Here is a 7,996-nt window from a genome sequence, read left to right on the forward strand (position 1 = left end):
GCCTCTATTAGACTTCAATAACTGACTGATGTTTTCTGAATTTTTTTTTTGCCAAGTTGCAGTTTTTCCTCATCCTAACCCACAAGCCTTCCCATTTGTATCACCACAGTGACACCTAGAAGTTTAACAATAGTTTGCTTGAAAATGGGGCGTTTTCAGAATGGGTGACTAATGATGGCACAAATGGGCTTGGGCTCTCTTGCTGTTTCTCTGACCATTTCAGTTACTCAAGTGTACATAAACCCTGACAGCTCATGTGAATGCAAATTCTGACATTTAGGGTTAGAAGTAAGTGTAGGGCTAGATATAGGATGAGTGTTAGGGTTAGTATTAGGACTAGGATGAGAGTTAGGATTGGTGTTAAGGTTTAGAATGAGCATTATTATTAAGGCTATTGTTAGGGTTGGGGTTAGGGTAAGATTTAGAGCTAGGTTTACGTTTAGTGTCAGTGTTAGTATTAGGCTTATGGCAAGAGTTGGGGCTAGTTTTAGGATTAGGGTTCTGTTAAGTTTAGGCTTAGGTCTAGGGTTAGATTGAAGCCATGGTTATGGTTATGGTTAGGGCTAGGCTTAGGGTTAGTGCTACACATAGAGTTATGTTTAGCTTTAGGGTTAGAATAAGGATTAGGTCTAGGACTAGGGTTATACTTAGGATTAAATTTGTGATTAGAGTTATAGATAGGGTTAAGGCTATTGTTGGCCTAGGGATAGAGCTAGGATTAGGGATAAGTTTAGGTGTAGGGCTATGGATAGTTAGACCTGTGATTTTATTATATATACATATATACGATTATATATATCTATATATAATACATAGAGAGAGCTGTGGTTATATATTATATATATAATATACAGTTATAGTTGAAGTTAGGGTCATCATCACCAGGATGAGGTCTTTGGGTTAGCATGATGGTTAGTTTAAGGCTAGTGTTAGATATAGCATTAAAGTTGGCATTAGGACTATGGTCAAGTTAATGCTGAAGGCTAGTTTGCTTTAGGGTTAGGCCTAAGCAGAAAGATAGAATTAGTGTTGGGGTGAGATTTAAAATTAGTTTAAGATTAGGGTTAGATTTACTTCTATGGTAAATTTTAGAGTTAGAGCCAGAGTTAGGACTATGGTTAGAGCTAGTGTGATAGTTAAAGTTAGGACTATGGATAGGTTTTAGGCCAGGGTTAGGGTTAACGCAAGGTTAGGTTTAAGTTTTGGTATTAGTGTTAGGGTTAGAGTTGGGGCTCAGATTAGGATTAAGATTAATGCTTGAATTATTAAGGCTAAAGTTATGGATAGGATTAGTGCTAGTGTTAGAGTTTAGATTGGGTTAAAGCACCATGTTGAGGATACAATTAGGATTTTGGCTAAGTATAGAGTTAAGGTAGAGAGAGTTATGGTTAAGATGAGGGCCAAATTCGAGGTTAACGCTTTGTCTAGGTATAGACTTAGTATTAGGCTACAGAATTGGTTTAGACCTAGGGTTAGGTTTAGGGTTAGGGCTAGGACTAAGGCTAGGGCTATGGCCAAGGTAAAGATTAGGGCTTGGACTAGTGTTATAATTTGGTTTATTTTTATAAAATAAAAAGCAATAAAGACATAGTAATATGAATAGCAATCACATTTAAAAAAAAACTTCCTCCTAATAAATTTCATGTTGATTCTGAAACTGAGGTGAAAGACTGGAATTTAGGTGGATCTACAGAACAGGGACACAGGGACAGACCAGATCATCCCAAACTGGCTACTGCCTAAAAATAGGTGTTCAATTCCAAGTTATTAAAGGACATTTTAAAACTAACCAATGGCAGAGATATCTAGATTAACATATCCCAACTATAATTAAACTAAGGAGAGAATTTCTTGGTTACCTCCCAAGAATCTTTAGTAAACTGATTATAGTTGATCTTTTTGAATATTTGCTCTTCATTATGGTAGTTCAGTTAATTCCTTATGAACTATAGAACATTTGTTGAACCAGATAAACTAGAAAAGATAATGTAAGGGCAGTTTAAAAGGTTTGCAGAAAATGGAATTAAAAGTTGTTTATTTTGTGAAATTATTTTTAAATCTAGGCAGTTTTCTCAAAGTAAACATTTCCATGAACTTTCTGAAGCATCCTCATACATCTTAAGATATACTCTTCCAGAAAGATACATCAACTCCACTGACTCATGTTACACATCCACAGGAGTGCAGATGCAACCTGTAGGTCATATCATCTTGATGTTTCTGTATGCCTTATACCACACAAAGAAGATCCCTGTCTGTTTCTTTCTTTATTTTTTTTTACTTATTTGACAAGCAGAGTTAGAGAGAGAGAGAGAGAGAGAGAGGGAAAGGTCTTCCCTCCATTGGTTCACCCCCCAAATGGCAGCTACAGCCAGCACTGTGCCGATCTGAAGCCAGGAGCCAGGTGCTTCCTCCTGATCTCCCATGCAGGTGCAGGTGCCCAATCACTTTTGCCATCCTTCACTGCCCTCCCAGGCCACAGCAGAGAGCTGGACTGGAAGAGGAGCAACCGGGACTAGAACCTGGAGCCCACATGGGATTCTGGCACCACAGATGGAGGATTAGCCAAGTGAGCCATAGCGGCGGCCTAATCCCTGTCTGTTTCTGACAGGATAATATTAATCTTATTCTCCAAGTGGGCACCCAGCATGTCACAAAGGTCAGAAAGAAAGCCTCATTCAGTGTTACTGTGTTCACAGAAGATGGCATTTATTCCTTGCGAAGTAGCATCCAGACCATCATGATGGAACATCCCACCTGTGAGGTACAGGTCTGCTTCCACACCCTGCAGGATGCTGCTCCCAGAACCACACAGGGCCACAGCTTTGACTCATGATGCTAAGGTCCTTCCTACCCCAAGAGCTAATTGAATATGAGTTAGTTTGAGGTGTCTTTTGATTTGCTCAATCATGGTTGCCAGGGCAACAGATTCTTCCAGGGTGCATGATCGACCTATTCCAGTATGTAGAGCGAAGGCTTCTGCAGTGACAGAATTTCAGTTCTCTGGAAAAGCTATCTGTTTTGAGAGAGCTGAGCCACCACCTGCATCAAAGGCTTCTTAGTACAATTCAGGCTGATCCTTGTTTTTCCTCCTCATCAATCCTAGCAGAAAAAGAAGTGACAGGAACACCTTCAATTTCTCTCACTGCAGACACAACTTTGTCTATATCTTGGGTATGGTTAATGTTGAATTGTACTCAGTGGGTTCCTTCTATAGGATGGCCATGAGCTTTGGAAGGATATATATGCCTGGATGTGCAGGCTCCAAGCCCTTTGGAAAAAGTTTTTCAATCTCTGGGGTGCAGCATCATAGGCTGTGTGAAGAGAGTAGATGCCAACTCTGTTCTCCAAAGCCAGGAACATCAGGCACTCCTTTTAGGACATCCAGGTAATATGCTTTATGTGTAGGAAGATAGGTGGGATGTAGGAAAAGATGAGATCTGCCTTCTTATGCAGTGCCTCCTCCATCAGCTGTTCTGTCAAGTCATTGGTCAGGAAGAGTGTATTTATAGTTTGTGGTGGGCTTGGTTCCACCAGCAATCCAACATTGTCCCAACTCTCAGCAGAAGACAGGGATGCAAAGTCCTTCAAAGAGGAAATGAGAGTCTTCAGACCCATGAAGGAACAGGAAGAACTGCAGTTCAGAGAATGGACAAAGCAGACTGTCATGGGGACCAGGTGTAAGCAAGATGGCAAAATACAGCAATTGGGCAAAACTCAGTTTGAGTCCAGGTACACCGCCATAGCCTTTAATCTGTCTTTCTTTTTACATTGGTTTTTATTTTCTAAATGTTGTTTTTCAAGTTGTTGTATATTTGGATTGCAGAACAATTTGTAAGATGAATTTTTTAATGTGCATTGCTAAAAATGTTCTGAGTGAAGCTAATTGTCAACTTTATTAAGGAGGATTGCTTTCTGCCCACCTAGTGTAAAAATAAAATCAAGTAATGAAAAAAAGAATACAAGTTTAAAGGCAAAGAAACAAAAGATCTGAAATTAGACCTGATAGAAAATGAGGAGTCCAACAAAAATCTCATTATGTTGATTTAAGACATGGCTGGCTTGTACTAATACCATATACAAGTAAAAAAGAATGAATGCTGCAGGTTTCATTTGAGATTCAACAAGTGTGAGGGATTATTTGAACAACTACAAAGAAGCATTCAAGATGGAGAAGGAACTATAGTCTAAAGGTCATGGAAGATGTTCAAACTGGAGAGAAAGAGAAGTGTCTGATTACAGATGGCAAAAATCAGTCAAGCAGAATCAGAGATTTGGATGAATGGGAGATCAAAGGGAATACCTAGGTGGTTAATGTTAAGGAGAAGAATGCAGATGATTTCAGGAGGAAAATACAAGAAACCATCAGTGAAGAGAGAGAGGTCTTCCTTCTGTTGGCTCAGCCCCCAAATGGCAGCTACAGATGGCACTGTGCTGATCTGAAGCCAGGAGCCAGGTGCTTCCTCCTGGTCTCCAATACTGGTACAGGGTCCCAAGCACTTGGGCCATCCTCCACTGCCTTCCTGAGCCACAGCAGAAAGCCAGACTGGAAGAGGAGAAACCAGGACTAGAACCCGGTGCCCATATGTGATGCCAGCACCACAGTCAGAGGATTAACCAAGGAAGCCATGGTGCTGACCCCTGTTTATGTTTTAACACTAGGTAATTATTAGCTCTGCAGCATATTGAGTGTTTGTTTCCAGCCTTGAACTAAAACACTACACACAAAATCATCTTTACAATTCATAAAGGTTCTGTTTCAGAATACATCTCATAGGTATTTAGCAAATTTCCTCTTAATTTTTAATTTGAAATGTAACAAGTATATATTTTTGCTATAGCATCAGAAAGACGAGACTGTCTAAAGCCATACAACCCTGAACCTCCCACCCCCAATCTCATCTGATCTTGGAAACTAAGATGGGTCAGGCTTGGTTAGTACATGGATGGGAGAAAGACAAAATAATAATTTGCTCTCAGCTTACATGGCTTTATTGTCTTACAACCATGCCAACTTTATCTTGTTCATGTGCATTCTCTAATGATGAATGTTGTGTTTGCCTTTCCATTTTAATTAACAAATTTTCATAAAGGTGCTAAAGCACAATGTAAAATGAGCTGAGGAATGATGAAGTAAGCAAGTTACTGAGATATATTAATTTCTAAACCAGTGGTCTTAGAAACATGTAGACATGTAGAAGTCAATAGAACTATACCTGGAAGAGAAAGTGAGAGAAGGTGGTAGTGAGAGAACTGGTCAGGATTGTACCTACATTCTACTGTGCAAAACAAGATGATGTTAGAAATGTATACAGAATAACAGATATATAAGCTTGAAGAACAAGAACAATAAACCTCCCTAAGCAAGAATAGTGTTTTACCCATGATTACAGGCTGGAAAGACATTCTTGAAAGGCACTCACAATTTATTAATTGGTGAAGATTAAACACAACTTAGTTTCATGAATACATTCATTTGCTACTGATTTTGTAAAAAATTATAGTAAAGATAACACAATTTTAAGAATTATTATCCAAATAAATTACAGAATTCCAAAGAAAGATCATGTGTCACTAACAACTGAACAATGGTTAAATAATTCAATGATATTAACTATGTTCCTCTTAATACAGGGGTACCCATGTGATGTCATGTTAGTTAGCATTTTTCAATAGAGTATCTCTGGATTTTATACACCTAAAATTCCATAAAAAGCATGCATGTTGGAGGATTCCAAGATGGTGGAATAGGGAAGGGCATACACTAGTGGTAACTAGTTTCAAAAAATGTTGGAAGTACATTGTTGGGGAAGAGTTAGAGAAAACTGCAGTGGAAATTATACAGGAGAAAACACCATGGATCAGTGTGGAAGATGCAGACATGCAGCATGAACACAGACACAACATGATGCCAGCAGCCAAGAGGAGGAGAGAGCACCAGCTCTGGAGAGTGAGGTGAGATCAGACTGCAGCAAGCCATACCACTGGTGATACAGACAGAGGGAGACTTCGACGTGAGTCTGGCCTGGAGCTCTGAGGGGGAAAGTGTACCCGCTGACCCAATAAAAAACAAGGGGGGCATGTTTCTCTCACTACATACACTAAACAATGGTGCCCAACAATCAGCTGAGAGAAGGTGGGCACCATTTTGGACATAAACAGAAGTTGCAGAAGCTCTTGTGCACGTGCCCAGCACCTGGCTGAGACAAGACGCCATCTTGTAACAGTACCCGTGGCAGCAGCTTGAATACACACAACTTGCAACTGGTAGGGGGAAGGAAGCATTTGGTTGGTGGCTATTGTGCATTTGTGTGAGCCAGAGATTCTAGCAGAGGGAAAACTCCATGTTCCCCACTGACTTTGAGTCTGGCTGGGCAAATTGACAAGAGTCTGTGCACACACATAATACTGTGAGGTGCCCCCAACCTCTCAACATGTCACAGGCTCCAGGGCTCAAATTGTCGAGGCCTGAGAATGTCTGCCTCCCTGTGGATGAGACAGTCTAGCAAGGTGGAGCAAATCCTCTGCATCCCATGACAGTGGGAGCCTTGTGTGCTGAGACTGTGGAAACTCTGTGACTGCATAAGAGGGCACAGGGTACAGCTGGATCTCTGGGCAATCAATGTGAGCTGCTCTACAGGCACTTATCAAAAGAGAAAATTTAAAAAGCCACAGGCAAGTGAAAAATGCTCAATATCACTAGTTACCAGGGAAATAAAAATCACAACCACAGTGAGGTTTGACCTCACCCCTGTTAGAGTGGCTCTCACACAGAAATCAACAATCAATACATGCTGGCCAGGATGTGGGGAAAATACAACTTAATCCACTATTGGTTGGAAAATAAACTAGCACAGCTATTGTGGAAGACAGTATGGAGACACCTCAGAAACTTGAAAATAGATATAGCATATGACTCAGCAATCTCAATCCTGGGAATTAATCTAAGTAAAATGAAATAGGCATTGAGGGGCTGGCACTGTGGTGCAGTGAGTTAATGCCCTGGCCTGAAGCGCCAGCATCCCATATGGGTTCCGGTTCTAGTCCCACCTACTCCTCTTCTGATCCAGCTCTCTGCTATGGCCGCCTAGGATAGCAGTGGAAGATGGCCCAAGTCCTTGCGCCCTTGCACCATGTGGGAGACCTGGAGGAAGCTCCTGGCTCCTGGCTTCAGATCGGTGCAGCTCTGGCCATTGTGGTCATCTGGGGAGTGGGCAATGCATGGAAGACCTCTCTCTCTGTCTCTACCTCTCTCTGTAACTCTGTATTTCAAATAAATAAAAGTAAAAAAAAAGAAATAGGCGTATGAAAGAGCTATCTGTATCCTCATGTTCATTGCAGCTCAATTCACAATAGCTAAGATATAGATTCAACCTAGATGTCCATCAGCTGATGACTGGATAAAAAAAATTGTGGTAGGTATATATATATGTATACATATATATATATTTACTCAGCTATAAACTACTCAGCTATAAAGTATAATGAAATACAAAACATAATGAAATACAAAATATAATGAAATTCTTTGTTTTGCAACAAAATGAATACAATTGAAAACCATTAAATTTAGTGAAATAAGCCAATCCCAAAAAGACTCCTTATGTTCTCCTTGATCTGTGGTAACTAATAGAGTAGCAAAAAATGGAATGTATAGGAGTGAAATTGACATTTTGGGATTTTATGATTGTTTACAGCCCTTGTCTCTACTGCTGAATAACAGTGCTGTACTCTTTACTTAATATAGGGTGAATCTTTTTTTATATATTATTTTTTATTTAGTAAATATAAATTTCCAAAGTACAGTTTATGGATTACAATGGCTTCCCTCCCCCATAATTTCCCTCCCACTCATACCCATCCCATCTCCTGCTCCCTCTCCCATTCCATTCACATCAAGATTCATTTTCAATTATCTTTATATACAGAAGATCGATTTAGGCTCACTCGTGGAGATCTTTCATATAGGTCATTTTTTTTTTGACAGAGTGTCTTG

General features: G+C 40.0%; 1 pseudogene; it reads right to left on the reverse strand.

Moving 5' to 3' along the window:
• Positions 1-2,684: 2,684 nt before the first annotated feature.
• On the reverse strand, positions 2,685-5,909 carry LOC149127968 (NIF3-like protein 1 pseudogene; annotated as a pseudogene).
• Between the last annotated feature and the right edge of the window lie 2,087 nt (positions 5,910-7,996).

The sequence above is a fragment of the Oryctolagus cuniculus genome, chromosome 2, assembly GCF_051225735.1.
Source record: "Oryctolagus cuniculus isolate XC-2025 breed Fujian yellow rabbit chromosome 2, ASM5122573v1, whole genome shotgun sequence".
NCBI classification, from domain to species: domain Eukaryota; kingdom Metazoa; phylum Chordata; class Mammalia; order Lagomorpha; family Leporidae; genus Oryctolagus; species Oryctolagus cuniculus.